The 16,744-nt window shown below is 44.6% G+C and overlaps 1 protein-coding gene, 1 non-coding gene and 1 pseudogene across 9 annotated transcripts in view; 2 read left to right on the top strand and 1 right to left on the bottom strand.

The window, feature by feature from the left end:
- The window catches only part of XIAP (X-linked inhibitor of apoptosis), a 79,540-nt gene that overhangs the window by 34,798 nt on the left and 27,998 nt on the right, over positions 1-16,744 (top strand). The gene's annotated exons all lie outside the window — the stretch shown is intronic.
- On the top strand, positions 7,155-7,263 carry LOC129476551 (U6 spliceosomal RNA). The gene has a single exon (XR_008654985.1). It is a non-coding gene; the product is annotated as a U6 spliceosomal RNA (small nuclear RNA).
- Positions 11,347-12,058, bottom strand: LOC129476345 (partitioning defective 6 homolog beta-like; annotated as a pseudogene).

The raw sequence follows: 16,744 nt of genomic DNA on the forward strand, positions 1-16,744 counted from the left end.
GTATTTTTAGTAGAGATGGGGTTTCTCCATGTTGAGGCTTATCTCGAACTCCTGACCTCAGGTGATCCGCCTGCCTCGGACTCCCAAAGTGTTGGGATTACAGGTGTGAGCCACCGTGCCCAGCGAAACGTCTTTAATTTTTATGAAATCCAATTTATCTATTTCTTGTGTGTGTTCCTCGTGCTTTTAATGTCATATTTAAGAGACCATTGCCTAATCCAGGGTCACCAAGGTTTATACCTATGTTTTCTTCTAAGAGTTTTATGGTGTTATATCTTACATTCTGGTCTTTGATCCATTTTGAGTTAATTTTTGTACATGGTGTCAGGTAGGGGTCCATGTCCTTCCTTTTTGTTTTTAGCAAGTTGAGTTTGAGATACCTGCAGGACATTGAAGTAGGAGGATAATAAAACCTGTATAAATGAGAGTAAGATGTTGCTGGTAGGGGAAGTGTCTGGAAAGACCTTTTTTTTTTTTTTGAGACAGAGTCTCGCTCTGTCACCCAGGCTGGAGTGCAGTGGTGCGATCGTGGCTCACTGCAACCACCGTCTCCCGGGTTCAAGCGATTCTCCTGCATCAGCCTCCCGAGTAGCTGGGACTACAGGCACATGCCACTGCGCCCGGCTAATTTTTGTATTTTTAGTAGAGACAGGGTTTCGCCATGTTGGCCAGGCTGGTCTTGAACTCCTGACCTCAGGTGATCCACCTTAGCCTCCCAAAGTGCTGGGATTACAGGCGTGAGCCACCACGCCCGGCTGGAAAGGCCATTTTTCAGAAGGGTGGATGAGGGAATGGAAGGGAACCACCAACATCTAATTAGGTGGGCACAAGTAGTGGAGCAACAAAACAAACTGAAAATAAAAACAAGTCAAAGATAGGAGAAGCAGGAAAGAACAACGTCTAGTTGCCCTCTGGACATTTCCACCTAGAATGCATCTCTAAAAACCACTCAGACTGAATCTAATCCTGCACTGTTTTCTCCTGTATTGGTTAATGGTACCACAGTTCACGAGGTTGCCCAGTAATTTCTGTTGTTCCTAAGCCCTTTGCTCTCTGTAATCCTTTTACATTTAATTAATCATCAAATTTGATGGATTCCACCTTTTTAATGTTGCTTCAGACTTTCCCACTTATTCTGCTCTAGTTCAGGCCCTTCCTTGTTTTTCAGCTGGACAATTGTAGTAGTCTCCTAACTGGTCTTTTGTCTGTATTATAACCTCCCAACAGAGTTTTTCTTTTTTGTTTTTTTGAGACAGAGTCTTGCTCTGTCGCCCAGGCTGGAGTGCAGTGGCGCGATCTCGGCTCACCGCAACCTCCGCCTCCCGGGTTCACGCCATTCTCCTGCCTCAGCCTCCTGAGTAGCCGGGACTATGGGCGCCCGCTACCATGCCCGGCTAATTTTTTGTATTTTTAGTAGAGGTGGGGTTTCACCGTGTTAGCCAGGATGATCTCAATCTCCTGACCTCGTGATCCGCCCGCCTTGGCCTCCCAAAGTGCTGGGATTACAGGCGTGAGCCACTGCACCTGACGAAGTCTTTTTTTTTTTTTTTTTTTTTGAGACGGAGTCTCGCTCTGTCGCCCAGGCTGGAGTGCAGTGGTGCGATCTCGGCTCACTGCAACCTCCGCCTCCCGGGTTCATGCCATTCTTCTGCCTCAGCCTCTAAGTAGCTGGGACTACAGGTGCCCGCCACCACGCCTGGCTAATGTTTTTGTATTTTTGGTAGAGACGGGGTTTCACCGTGGTCTCCATCTCCTGAGCTCGTGATCCGCCCGCCTCAGCCTCCCAAAGTGCTGTGATTACAAGTGTGAGCCACCGCGCCCGGCAGTCTTTTTGTTTTTGGTTTGGTTTGGTTTTTTTAGACAGAGTCTCACTCTGTCCCCCAGGCTGGAGTGCAGTGGCACAGTCTCAGCTCACTGCGTCTCCGCCTCCTGGGTTCAAGCGATTCTCCTTCCTGAGCCTCCTGAGTAGCTAGGATTATAGACGTGTGCCACCATGCCCGGCTAATTTTTGTAGTTTTAGTGGAGGCATGGTTTCCCCATGTTGGCCAGGCTGGTCTTGAACTCCTGACCTTGTGATCCACCCGCCTTGGCCTCCCAAAGTGTTGGGATTACAGGTGTGAGCCCCCGTACCCGGCCTTTTTTTTTTTTTTTTTTTTTTTCTTTTTTTTGAGATGGAGTTTTGCTCATGTTGCCCAGGCTGGAGCGCATTGGTGCCATCTCAGCTCATTGCAACCTCTGCCTCCTGGGTTCAAGTGATTCTCCTGCCTCAGCCTACCAAGTAGCTGAGATTACAGGTGCCTGCCATCACGCCCAGCTAATTTTTGCATTTTTAGTAGAGATGGGGTTTCACCATGTTGGCCAGGCTGGTCTCGAACTCCTGACCTCAGGTCATCCACCTGCCTCGGCCTCCCAGAGTCCTGGGATTACAGACGTGAGCCACTGCGCCCGGCCTGAAGTCTTTCAAAATACATTTTTTATTTGTCCAGTGTATTATTTTATAGTGCACTTTCTTCATCTGTAAAGTAACAGGGCCAGGCGTGTTTACTCATACCTGTAAGCCCAACACTTTGGGAGGCTGAGGTGGGAGGATTGTTTGAGACCAGCCTGGGCAACATCTTGAGACCCTGTCTCTACCAATAATAAAAAAAATGAGCTGGATGTGATGGCACGCGCCTGTGAAGATTGCTTGAGCCCGGGAGGTCAAGGCGGCAGTGAGCTATGAGGGCACCACTGCATTCTAGCCTGAGTGACAGAGTGAGGCCCTTTCTCAAAACAAACAAACAAGCAGACAAACAAACAAAAAAACCCCAGGGAGGTTGGGCTTAAGGGCTAGTTGATTCCAACAATTCAAAACCCATTATAATAGTTTTTAAGCTTGATTATCTGAGATTCTGTCAAGGAAAAAAATTCCATGTAACAATCCCAGGCCAGGCATGGTGGCTCATGCCTTTAATCCCAGCACTTTGAGAGGCCAAGTCAGGGAGATCCCTTGAGCCCAGGAGTTCAAGACCAGCCTGGGCAACATGGTAAAACGCTATCTCTACTAAAAATAGAAAAATTAACTGGGCATGGTTGTGCGTGCACCTGTAATCCCAGCTACTCTGGAGGCTGAGGTGGGAGGATCACTTGAGCTCAGGAGGTGGAGGTTGCAGTGAGCCAAGATCAGGGCACCCCATTCCAGCTTGGGGGACAGAGCAAGATTCTATCTCAAAAAACAAAAACAGGAATTTGAGGCCAAATTTATGGATTATATATTTTATCTGCTCTGTATATGGTTGATAATAGGTTATCCTTTATATGATAAAAACATACTTATGTCCATTTTGCAGGACTTGGCATGGGCTTTTATTGTTTTAAGTTATGATATATTTGTAGCTCTGCTGTTTGATACATTTTGGGATTTGATTTTGGTATGATTTGGTACGCAGTCTTTGTTATGGATACATGTGATTCACCTTGTTACGATATAGTTTTATGTATTTTCTTTTTTTTTTTTTTTTTTTTGAGACGGAGTCTCGCTCTGTCGCCCAGGCTGGAGTGCAGTGGCGCAATCTCGGCTCACTGCAAGCTCCGCCTCCTGGGTTCACGCCATTCTCCTGCCTCAGCCTCTCCGAGTAGCTGGGACTACAGGCGCCCGCCACCACGCCCAGCTAATTTTTTTTGTATTTTTAGTAGAGACGGGGTTTCACCATGGTCTCGATCTCCTGACCTCGTGATCCGCCCGCCTCGGCCTCCCAAAGTGCTGGGATTACAAGCGTGAGCCACCGCGCCCGGCAGTTTTATGTATTTTCAAGGATATGGATCATAGTGAAAAGTCACGTTTACCTGTACAGACTGAGAATAGCTTGATCTCAGATGGTCAGATGTTGAACTAAGTGGATTAAAGCTGATTTCTTAAACTGGACGAGGCTGCTGCCGTTGTGCATTCCCTGGTACTTATAAATACTTATATTATGGTTCGAAATTTTATTCTTATTTCTGTAATCATTTTATTCACCTTAAATACAGAAATACAGACATCTGGCTGGATGCAGTGGCTCACACCTGAAATGCCAGCACTTTGGGTGGCCGAGGCGGGTGGATCACTTGAGGTCAGGAGTTCAAGACCAGCCTGACCAACAGGGCGAAACCCCATCTCTACTAAAAAAATACAAAAAAAAAAAAAAAAAAAGCTGGGTCACGCCTCTGCAATCCCAGCTACTTAGGAGGCTGAGGCAGGAGAATCACTTGAGCCTGGGAGGTAGAGGTTGCAGTGAGCTGAGATCATGCCACTGTACACCAGCCTGGACAACAGAGTGAGACTCCATCTCAAAAATAAAGAAAAAAAAAAAAAACACAGACATCTCAGCATATATTACCATGTGACTTAACCTTTCTATGGTTCCAGCTAATTTTTTAGGCCTTGAAAGGGAAGGAAGCCTAACATTTTCTGCTACCTCATTGGACTGTCCCTTCTGCCAGTAATCCTTATAGTAATTTCCTTAGACCTATATTGGTCATAATCACTGGGTGCATGACCTTTGGTGAGTAACAGAACCACTGTTTCCTCGTATTTCAGATGAGGCCCATGATATGATATGTAGGTTAAATTAGATACCATATATGAAAACATTCTAAATTGTAAAGCACATTACATAGGTTAGTTACTATCAAAGGTAACATTGCGAAAGAAGAGAAGATGAGCTATAGAATCACACAAGCCCATGCTTAAATTTTGACCTTACATTAAACCAAATAAGATTGATTTTTTTTTTTAATTGAGACGGAGTCTCGCTCTGTCGCCTAGGCTGGAGTGCAGTGGCGTGGTCTCAGCTCACTGCAACCTCTGCTGCCCAGGTTCAAGCGATTCTCGTGTCTCAGCCTCCTGAGTAGCTGGGAGTACAGGCATGTGCCACCGCGCCCGGCTAATTTTTTGTATTTTTAGTAGAGGTGGGGTTTCATCATGTCAGCCAGGATGGTCTGGATCTCCTGACCTCGTGATCTGCCCACCTCGGCCTCCCAAAGTGCTGGGATTACAGGCGTGAGCCACCGCGCCCGGCCGTCCTTTTATTTTCAACTCAAGTTAACAATAAGTTGGCCGGGTGCGGTGGCTCACGCCTGTAATCCCAGCACTTTGTGAGGCTGAGGCGGGCAGATCACCTGAAGTCAGAAGTTTTGAGAACAGTCTGGCCAACATGGCGAAACCCCATCTCTACTAAAAATACAAAAATTAGCCAGGCGTGGTGGCGCGCCCCTGTAGTCTTGCTACTCAAGAGGCTAAGGCAGGAGAATCACTTGAATTTGGGAGATGGAGGTTGCAGTGAGCCGAGATCACGCCACTGCACTCTAGCCTGGGTGACAGAGCAAGACTCCATCACAAAAAAAGAAACCCAATAAGTAGCATCAGGTATCACCTGTGTTTCTCAGCCCTTCCCTTCTGCTGCTGGTTTACTGCCACTCAAACAATGGACCAAAAGGCATTTGTTTCTGGCCATCCACCATGGACATGACCTGATGACTGCTTTTATCTCTGGGACTTGACCTGTATCCCTCTCTTTCTCTCTCTTTTTTGGACAGCTTTTCATTCTGTCTCCCAGGGTACAGTGCATTGGCACAATCATAGCTCACTGCAGACTCTGCTTCCCAGGCTCAGGCAGTCCTTCCACCTCAGCTTCCCGAGTAGCTGGGACTACAGGCATGTGCGGACTACAGGCATGTGCAACCATGCCCGACTAATTTTTAATTTTTTTTTTGAGACGGAATTTTGCTGTTGTTGCCCAGGCTGCAGTGCAATGGCACAATCTCGGCTCACCGCAACCTCGGCCTCCCGGGTTCAAGTGATTCTCTTGCCTCAGCCTTCCTGAGTAGCTGGGATTGCAGGCATGTGCCAGCACGCCCGGCTAATTTTGTATTTTTAGTAGAGACGGGGTTTCTTCATGTTGGTCAGGCTGGTCTCGAACTCCCGACCTCAGTTGATCCTCCTGCCTCGGCCTCCCAGAGTGCTGGGATTACAGGCGTGAGCCACCACACCTGGCCCAATTTTTATTTTATTTTTTTTTGTAGAGACGGGGTCTCACCATGTTGCCCAGGCTGGCCTCGAACACCTGGGCTCAAGCAATCCTCCTGCTTTGACCTCCCAAAGTGCTGGGAATACAGGCGTGAATCACCATGTCTGGCCCTCTCTCTCTCTGTTTTTTGAAACCTGATGATTGCCAGGCACGGTGGCTCACGCCTGTAATCCCAGCACTTTGGGAGGCCAAGGCGAGCAGATCACTTGAGATGAGAAGTTTGAGACCAGCCTGGCCAACATGATGAAACGCTGTCTCTACTAAAAATACAAAAATCGGCCAGACGTCGTGGCGGCACACACCTGTAATCCCAGCACTTTGGGAGTCTGAGGCAGGTGGATCACTTGAGGTGAGGAGTTTTGAGCCTAGCCTGACCAACATGGTGAAACCACATCTCTACTAAAAATAGAAAAAAAAAATTAGCTGGGCCTGGTAGCACACACCTGTAATCCCAGCTACTTGGGACGCTGAGGCAGAAGAATTGCTTGAACCTGGAAGGCGGAGGTTGCAGTGAGCCCAAATCGTGCCACTGCACTCCAGCCTGGGCGACAGAGCGAGAGTCCATCTGAAAAAACCAAACAGACAAAACAAAACAAAACCCGGTGGGTTGCTCAGAGGCAGTTACCTATGTAACTAGCTGGCAGAAATTCTCAGGATAGGCAAAAAGATAAGAACCAAAGAACATATCCTTCCCTAAGTCATAAAAATTACTTTCTGTGAATGAAAAGCCAAAACTTTGCATTACCAGGCCCTGCTATTGATAGTTTACTTGGCCAATGTATTCACAGAGGGAGGAAGCATTGTCACGTGGCAAATAACCAGACTATACCCATAGTCTGGTTGGCAGGATTGTACAAGGGTGCCTGACTAATCAAGAGTCCACCTGCTTATTTCTTTTCATTAGAATCTAATATATTTGCTATATAGAATTTAGAAAGTTAAGAAAAGCACAAAGAAAATAATTTAATCTCACTGCTCAGAGATAACCACAGCAGAATTTTGATATGTAATTTAGCCTGTCTTTATATATCTGTATTTTTTATAATTTGGGTTATACAATACAACATTATTTTGTAACCAGCTTTTTCCGCTTAATACAACATCTTGGTGCTCGCTTTGGCGGTACATATACTAAAATTGGAATGATACAGAGAAGGTTAACGTGGCCCCTGTATAATATATGTATATTTTAAAAATACATCCTGAACATGAATTTTTAATGGTTGCCCGGTGGCCCATATTACCATAGTACTGTCCTCTTTTGTTAGACATTGAATTGTTTTTAGTAAATAGCACTTTATGGAACATCCTTATATATACATTCATAATGAAATGATGGGTTTTTTTTGTTGTTGTTTTTGTTTTTTTTTGTTTTTTTTTTGTTTTTTTTTTGTTTTTGAGATGGAGTCTCCCTCTGTTGCCCAGGCTTGAATGCAGTGGCGCAATCTCGGCTCACTGCAACCTCCACCTCCCGAGTTCAAACAATTCTGCCTCAGTCGCCTGAGTAGCTGGGACTACAGGTGTGTGCCACCACCACCCCCAGCTAATTCTTGTATTTTTTTTTTTTTTTTTTTTGTGGAGCCTAGGTTTTGCCATGTTGGCCAGGCTGGTCTCGAATTCCTGACCTCAAGTGATCCACCCACCTTAGCCCCCAAAGTGCTGGGATTACAGGCATGAGCCACTGCGCCTGGCTGATCAGGGATTTTTTTTTTTTTTTTTTTTTTTTGAGACGGAGTTTCGCCCTTGTTTCCCAGGCTAGAGTACAATGGCACAATCTCAGCTCACTGCAACCTCTTCCTCCCAGGTTCAGGCGATTCTCCTGCCTCAGCGTCCCGAGTAGCTGAGATTACAGGCATGCACCACCAAGCCTGGCTAATATTTTGTATTTTTAGTAGAGACGGGGTTTCACCATGGCCAGGCTGGTCTTGAACTCCTGACCTCAGGTGATCCGCCTGCCTTGGCCTCCCAGAATACTGGGATTACAGACGTGAGCCACCGCGCCTGGCCTGATCAGGGATTTATTTATTTATTTTTATTTTTATTTTTTTTGAGAATATGTTTAGAACTAGAATGGGTGGTTCAAGAGATAATCATCTATTTAAGACTTTTAGAACATATATTGCCAGATTACCTTCCAGAAAAGATGTACCAGGTTTTAGTTCTAACAGGCAGATGCCTCTTGCTTCATACTCTCCGGCCACTGCGTTTTCGTTGTTGGTAGTAATGTTGACCTTTGCCAAATAGGATAAAAATGTTATCTTTTAAAGTGTTTATTTCTTTGATTATTAGTGAGGTTTAACATTATTGCATATGTTTGTTGACCATTAATATTTCCCACTTGTAAATTTGCCTGTTTTCTATCAACATATTAATCTTTTTCTTATAGATTTTTTTTTTTTTTTTAGACGGAGTCTCACTCTGTCACCCAGGCTGGAGTACAGTGGCACCATCTCGGTTCACTGCAACCTCTGCCTCCCAGGTTCTCTGCCTCCCAGGTTCAAGCGATTCCCTTGCCTCAGCCTCCCGAGTAGCTGGGATTACAGGCATGTGCCACCACGCCCGACTAATTTTTGTATTTTTAGTAGAGATGGTGTTTCACCATGTTGGCCAGGCTGGTCTTGAACTCCTGAACTCAAGCGATCCACCCACCTCGGCCTCCCAAAGTGTCGGGATTACAGGTGTGAGCCACTGCACCCAGCCTTCTTATAGATTTATAAGTATATTCATACTACTTTTTTTGTTCTTTAAGACAGTGTCTTGACCTGTTGTATAGGCTGAAGTACAGTGACGCAGTCACAGCTCACTGTAACCTGGAATTCCTTGGCCTGCGTTGCCCAGTCTGGTCTTAAATTCCTGGGCTCAAGTGATTCTCCCGCCTTAACCTCCCAAAGTGTTGGGATTACAGGGGTGAGCCACCGCATATGGCCTCATGCTGCTTTTTTTTTTTTTTCCAACTACTTTAGTCAAAGACTTCTTAAGACTATTACTAGTCAAAAACAAGATAGATTAAATGGAGGTAGTGACAGGACACTGCCCTGTTTGAGGCCATCTATTATTGGTGCAAAAAGCAAACATTACGTAAGTAGGTTTAGATGGAAGGTCATTCACTCCAGCATTGTTCATAATAGTAAAAAACTAGTCAAACACAGTGGTTCACGCCTATAATCACAACACTTTGGGAGGCCAAGTCAGGAGTATCGCTTGAGTCCAGGAATTCCAGACCAGCCTGAAGAGCATAGAGAAACCACATCTCTAAGAAAACTTTTTAAAATTAGCGGGGCGTGGTGGCATGTGGCTATAGTCCCAGCTACTCAGGAGGCTGAGGTGGGAGGATTGCTTCAGCCCAGGAGGTCGAGGTTACAGTGAGCTATGATCACACTACTGCACTCCAACTCGGGCAACAGAGCAAGGCCTTGTCTTAAAAAAAACAAAATTTAAATAAAAAGGAAAATAATATGAGTAAACTCTACCCATCAGTGGTAAATACCACATATTTCTATCAATGTTAGGCAGTCTTCCTAGAATAATCCCATTAAAGAAAATCCAAAATCGTTGTGTGAAAAAATACACAGGTTTGTTCCATGTGTAAAAATCTTTTAATCTTGGTACATTTTTTATCAAAAACTCACACTACTTGAATACATTAAAAGAGTACAAAAGCATTCCAGTGTACATATGGACACACAAAACAAAGGGAATGCTTTGTAGTGAAATCAGGAGTAAATACAAGAATGTTAAAGGAGAGAGTCTCATATTACCAGAGTCAGTGAAATTAACTGCCTTTTTTTTTTTTTTTTTTTTTTGAGACAGAGTTTTGTTCTGTCACCCAGGCTGGAGTACAGTGGCAAGATCTGGGCTCACTGCAACCCCTGCCTTCCGGGTTCTCATATCTCAGCCTCCTGAGTAGCTGGGATTATAAGCATGCACCACCACGCCTGACTACTTTTTGTATTTTTAGTAGAGATGGGTTTTCGCCATGTTGGCCAGGCTGGTTTCGAACTCCTGACCTCAAGTGATCCGCCTGCCTCGGCCTCCCAAAGTGCTGGGATTAGAGGCATGAGCCACCACGCCTGGCCATTAACTGCTTTTTACAACACAAATTATACCTGTTTGGAATTAGTTTTTAAATATATAAGCTATAGGACGTACAAACACCAATGTGAACAACTGTCAGAGAATTTTGTAATTCAGGAGCATAGCTTCAAGTGCTTCATAACATGGAAAGCAACTCCTAAAAATAGTAATTGCCTTAATTTCTTAAAAGTTAGAAAAAGCATTCCAGAAAGTGATTTGTTAACAATTGGCAACAGAAGAACAACATTAGAAATAAGAATACTGGGAACATAAGAACTGAGGTCCTCCAGTACCAAGAGATAGAATCAAACTTTTTCTCATTAGAATTTAAAGAATACAGCCATGCGCGGTGGCTCACGCCTGTAATGCCAACACTTTGGGAGGCCGAGGCGGGCGGATCATGAAGTCAGGAGGTCGAGACCATCCTGGCTAACATGGTGAAACCCCATCTCTAAAATACAAAAAAATTAGCCGGGCGTGGTGGCGGGCGCCTGTAGTCCCAGCTACTCGGGTGGCTGAGGCAGAAGAATGGCGTGAACCCGGTAGGCGGAGCTTGCAGTGAGCCGAGATCGCGCCACTGCACTACAGCCTGGGAGCGAGACTCTGTCTCAAAGAAAAAAAAAAATTTAAAGAATATAGTTAAAGGAAAAATTCACTGGGCTCTGTGAAACAGGTTAAATATGTAACCGCTTCAAACAGAAATGACTTAGTCCTCTCACCTAGTTCTGAAAATGTACTAACATCCCATTTTCCATATCAAAAGCACATAATTTCATTAGCAAACCCCTCTTTGTTTTAGACTTAAAATCACCTCTGATCCACCAAAGTTTATGCAGTTACCAAACTACTATTTTAATAACATTTTGACAGCTTTATTAAGATAAAATTTATATACCATAAGATCCATTTAAAGTATATAGTTCAGTGGCTTTTAGTATATGCAGAGTTGTGCAGCTATCACCACAATCTAATTTTAGAACATTTTCATTACTCCACAAACAACCCCAGTAACCATTTGTAGTCACTTCCTATTTCCCCCTCCCCAGCCCTAGGCAACCACTAATCTACTTTCTGTTTCTATTTATTTCAATAACATTTCAAACTTGTAATATTATTGTTCTCATGCCTATTCTAGGTCGTTGGCTCAGAGGTTTAAAAGCTCTTAAACTACCCAAATTTACAAGTCCTATGACATCCTCATTCAGAAAACGTTCAAATGATGGTTTCATAATGTTATGATAGTTCCATCTTCTAAGAGTTTTTGATCTGGAGCATATGTTTCAAATTCTGTGTTTGTACTACTGCTAAATTCACTTAATTAGAAGAAGTAAAATCATTCTGTCGAGCCTCAAAAGTGAGTTTGTTCTGTTGTGTTAACGATTCCAGGCTTTTGATGGTAGGAATGGCTTTAGCAGTCTTCTGTGGCACACCATTATCTTAAATAATAATGTCACCTTCCCCACTATCTTCATCCTTTGGCTCAAAGTTTGGTTCAATCTGCTGTGGTTAGGCAAGAAGGCTATTATCAGTAGATTGGCTGGAGCTACCAGAAGTCTGACTGTTCCCAGTAACATTATTCTCCTGGTTGCTGATCTCACTGTTGGGATGAGGTGGCTGCTGTTTGCACTCATCATGTCTGTTTACTTGATTGAGATGCTTCCCTGAAACTTATATACCATCAACTTCTAAAAACTTCATCATTAACAGTTCATTGTTCTGTGTTGTGAGCCAGGCCTGGAACAAGCCAGGATATAAAAGACCCCTGGGATGCTTTCTAAGCCATGTGGTGTCTCCCTTAGGCTAGAACCATCCTGGACACAGAGTCCTAGGGGATGCTTAGTTCCTGGGAGAACATCCACATCTATGATTGAAGACACAGGTCTGAAGTCTTAGGGCATAGCAGTGACTGGATATAGCCTTTTTCTGTGGTTGACAAAACCACAGAAAGAGAGATTTTTTTTTTGTTTTGTTTTGTTTTTTTTAGATGGAGTCACTCTGTCACCCAGGCTGGAGTGCAGTGGCACAATCTCGGCTCACTGCAAGCTCCGCCTCCCAGGTTCACGCAATTCTCCTGCCTCAGCCTCCCGAGTAGCTGGGACTACAGGCGCCTGCCACCACGCCCAGCTAATTTTTTGAATGTTTAGTAGAGACGGGCTTTCACCGTGTTAGCCAGGATGGTATCCATCTCCTGACCTCATGATCCACCCGCCTTGGCCTCCCAAAGTGCTGGGATTACAGGCGTGAGCCACCGCGCCCAGCCAGAAAGAGAGGTTTTAAGTGACAATATTATTAAAGACATTCTGGAGAAAAAGATCACCTATAATCCCGTCACCTTAACATTTTCTCGGTTTATTTACTACTACTTTGAGTCTTGTCTATAAGTATACATTTTCATGCAGTGGTAATCCGGCGTGCATTCTACCTTATATCCTTTTCCCCATTAAAATAACCTTTATTCTACCTATTTGAAAACCTTGGCTGGGCTCAGTGGTTCACGCCTGTAATCCCAGCACTTTGGGAGGCCGAGGCGGGCGGATCACGAGGTCAGGAGATCGAGACCATCCTGGCTAACACAGTGAAACCCCTTCTTTACTAAAAATACAAAAAATTAGCTGGGTGTGGTGGCACATGCCTGTAGTCCCAGCTACTTGGGAGGCTGAGGCAGGAGAATGGCTTGGACCTGGGAGGCGGAGGTTGCAGTGAGTTGAGGTCATGCCATTTCACTCCAGCCTGGGCGACAGAGCAAGACTCCGTCTCAAAAAAGAAAACCTTAAGGCTGGGCGCGGTGGCTCATGCCTGTAATCCCAGCACTTCGGCAGGCCGAGGCGGGCAGATCACCTGAGGTCAGAAGTTCAAGACCAGCCTGACCAACATAGAGGAACCCTGTCTCTACTAAAAATACAAAATTAGCCAGGTGTGGTGGTGGGCACCTGTAATCCCAGCCACTTAGGAGGCTGAGGTGGGAGAATCACTTGAGCCCGAGAGGCAGAGGTTGCGGTGAACCGAGTTCATGCCATTGCACTCCAGCCTGGGCAACAAGAGTGAAACTGTCTCAAAAAAAAAAAAAAAAGAAGAAAGAAAACCCTAATAAAAAAAAAAGAAAAGCCTGGCACAGTAGTTCACACCTATAATCCCAGCAGTTTGGGAGTTCGAGGCAGGTGGATCACCTGAGATCAGCAGTTCAATTCCAGCCTGGCCAACATGTTGAAACCCTGTCTTTTCTAAAAATAAAAAAAATAGCCAGGCGTGGTGGCGGGCGCCTGTAATCCCAGCTACTTGGGAGGCTGAGACAGGAGAATGGCTTGGACCTGGGAGGCGGAGGTTGCAGTGAGTTGAGGTCACGCCATTTCACTCCAGCCTGGGCCACAAGAGCAAAACTCTGTTTCAGAAAAAAGGCAGAAATAGAAACTTTTGCGTCGTATACAGACACCAGGGTTTTGTATGTGCCTTTGTCTCTGTATCCCCCACCTTCGCATTCCCACATTCTCACTAGATTAGCTGTCAGCCTCCTCTCCTTGGCACCTCCTGGTGGCTCTCTTTACACAGTTGACTGGACTAAATGGGTGTACATACATGTATACTGTAAAACCTTACATATCACCATTGTAGAATCTCCCAAACCCTTCATTTAAACATGCACCATTGGCTTGCTCGTCCTTTTTGTCCCATTTTTTGCTTCCGTAGTGCTATTTTCCCAACTACTGTTACCCTTAAGATTCCTGACTGCCCAGCCCCTTTATACCAAAAGCTTTCTTTGACATTTTTCTCTTTCCGTGCCTTCCTGCCTTTCCACTTACTGAAGATGCTTTCACAGAGAAGCCTTAAATTATCCCAGCATACTTTATTGCACCCACACCTTTTCACTTCAAAAACCTTTTTGTCACCCTTGTCCAATATTCGTACCCTATTTTCTTCTATATTCTCAATTCATCTGCTCCATATATACTTGTTTTCTGTGGTATCATTTTGCCCACCTCCGTTTCACTTAGATCCTATATTTTTTTACCCTATCTTACCCTTTTTGTTTGGTGCCTTTCTCCAAACCCAAGGTTTCTGTCTTTCATCAGTCATCCTTCCACCTTTCACTCTTAAACTCTGGTAATTCTGGTTTTCCTCCTCCTCAAAAAGCTCACACTCTGCTAATGTGTATATATTGTTCACTTGAGTGCTTCTAAATAAATACTTACTTTTCAAAAGAGTGAAATCTGAACTATTAGCATGGAAGCAACCTCTGGGAAGATAAGATCTCCACTCGAAAGCTTCAAATTGAGATTCTCCTGCTCATGTTGAATGATGGTTTTATCTAATATTTTCTGAAATAGGGTGACTGCTTGAACTACACAAAATTGTGAAGTGAGAATATCTTTGATTTTATACTTCTATTTTTTTTTTTTTTTTTTTTTTTGAGATGAAATCTCACTCTGTCACCCAGGCTGGAGTGCAGTGGCACAGTCTCGGCTCATTGCAACCTCCGCCTCCCAGGTTCAGGTGATTCTCGCTCATTGCAACCTCCGCCTCCCAGGTTCAGGTGATTCTCGTCCCTTGGCTTCCCGAATAGCTGGGATTACAGGCGTGTGCCACCACGCCCAGCTAATTTTTGTAGTTTTTGGTAGAGAAGGGGTTTCACCATGTTGGCCAGGCTGGTCTTGAACTCCTGACCTCAAGTGATCCGCCCACCTCAGCCTCCCAAAGTGTTGGGATTACAGGCGTGAGCCACTGTGCCTGGCTACTTACATCTATTTTGATTAAAATAAAATTTAACACCTCAGGGAAGGCAATTCTCGTGTGTTTTGAATTATACTGAGCATTAATTCTTCAGGATAATTATAGACTTGGAAATGTTTAATCCAGTCTCCTAGTCCATGCTGAAGTTCCTTTAAGTGATAGGAGGAACTCGTAATCTACAAGGCAACCCAATCCATTTGGTGCTACTATTGATTGTTATAAAGCCCATCCTTGGGTTAAAAGCTACTGTTTATAGTTGTATTTAATGACCTTAATTCTGCCCTCAAGCTATATAAAATTTGGATCTGTTTTCTATGTGATAATCTTTTAGATATCTTAAGGTAGTTAGTCTATTCTCTCTACCCTTCCCCTCACAGTTTTTCCACCCTTTGGGATAAATATCCTTCGCTATTCCAACTATTTCTCATATGATATCATTTTTATCATCCCGATTGCTCCCTAAGGACATTAAACTTTGTTAATGTCCCTTCCAAAATGTATTTGGAACTGGAAATAATATCCCTTGGTAGCTGAATTGGATCTGGATGTTGCACATCTGAACACTAATGCAGCCTGAAGTTGCTGTAAGTTTTTTAGTCGACTTGTAATGTTGGCTTATGATGAATTTGTAATTAATTAAAATCCCAAGGTTTTACTATGGATGATTGCCTTTAAGTGATTTCTTCTTAAACTAAGTCTCCATCTTCTTTTAGTTATGCAACAGATTTTTTTTTTTTTTTTTTTTTTTTTTTTTTTTTTTTTTGAGACACTCGCTCTGTCGCCCAGGCTGGGGTACAGTGGCACGATCTCGGCTCACTGCAACCTCCACCTCCTGGGTTCAAGCAATTCTCCTGCCTCAGCCTCCCAGGTAGCTGGGATTACAGGCGTCTGCCACCATGCCAGGCTAATTTTCTTTCTTTCTTTCTTTTTTTTTTTTTTTTTTAGTAGAGACGGGCTTTCTCCATTTTGGTCAGGCTGGTCTTGAACTCCTGACCTCAGGTGACCCACCCTCCTCGGCCTCCCAAAGTGCTTGGATTACAGGCGTGAGCCATTGCGCCCAGGCTTTTTTGAGATGGAGCCTCGCTCTGTCGCCCAGGATGGAGTGCAGTGGCATGATCTTGGCTCACTGCAACCTCCGCTGCCCGGGTTCAAGGGATTCTTCTGTCTCAGCCTCCCGAGTAGCTGGGATTACAGGTACCTGCCACCACGCCTGGCTAATTTTTGTATTTTTAGTAGAGATGGTGGTTTCACCATGTTGGTCAGGCTGGTCTCGAACTCCTGACATCAAGTTATCCGGCCGCCTTGGCCTCCCAAAGTGCTGAAATTACAGGCATGAGTCACCGTGCCCGGCTTATGCACCAGATATTTTTTAAAAACCAGATGTAAGACTTTACACTTATCCCTATTAAATTTTATCTCATTAGCCTATCAGGTAGCCTTGGTTCTTTTCTTTTCTTTTCTTTCTTTTTTTTTTTTTTTTTTGAGACAGAGTTTCACTCTTGTTGCCCAGGCTGGAGTGCAGTGGCGCGATCTCGGCTCACTGCAACCTCCGCCTCCCGGGTTCAAGCGATTCTCCTGCCTCAGTCTCCCAAGTAGCTGGGATTACAGGCATGCTCCACCACGCCCGGCTAATTTTGTGTTTTTAGTAGAGACAGGGTTTCTCCATGTTGGTCAGGCTGGTCTCGAACTCCCGACCTCAGGTGATTTGCCCGCCTCGGCCTCCCAAAGTGCTAGGATTACAGGTGTGAACTACCATGCCCGGCTGGTTTTTTTAAGAATAGTCAAGTGCAGAGTGAGAAGGGGGAAAAGAGTAGAACAAGGAGTTTGATCAGCCTTGGTTTCTTTGAATCTTGATTTTTGTCATCCAGTTTATTGTGCTGATTCAACAAAGGGCCTTG

Source organism: Symphalangus syndactylus, chromosome X (genome assembly GCF_028878055.3).
Source record: "Symphalangus syndactylus isolate Jambi chromosome X, NHGRI_mSymSyn1-v2.1_pri, whole genome shotgun sequence".
NCBI classification, from domain to species: domain Eukaryota; kingdom Metazoa; phylum Chordata; class Mammalia; order Primates; family Hylobatidae; genus Symphalangus; species Symphalangus syndactylus.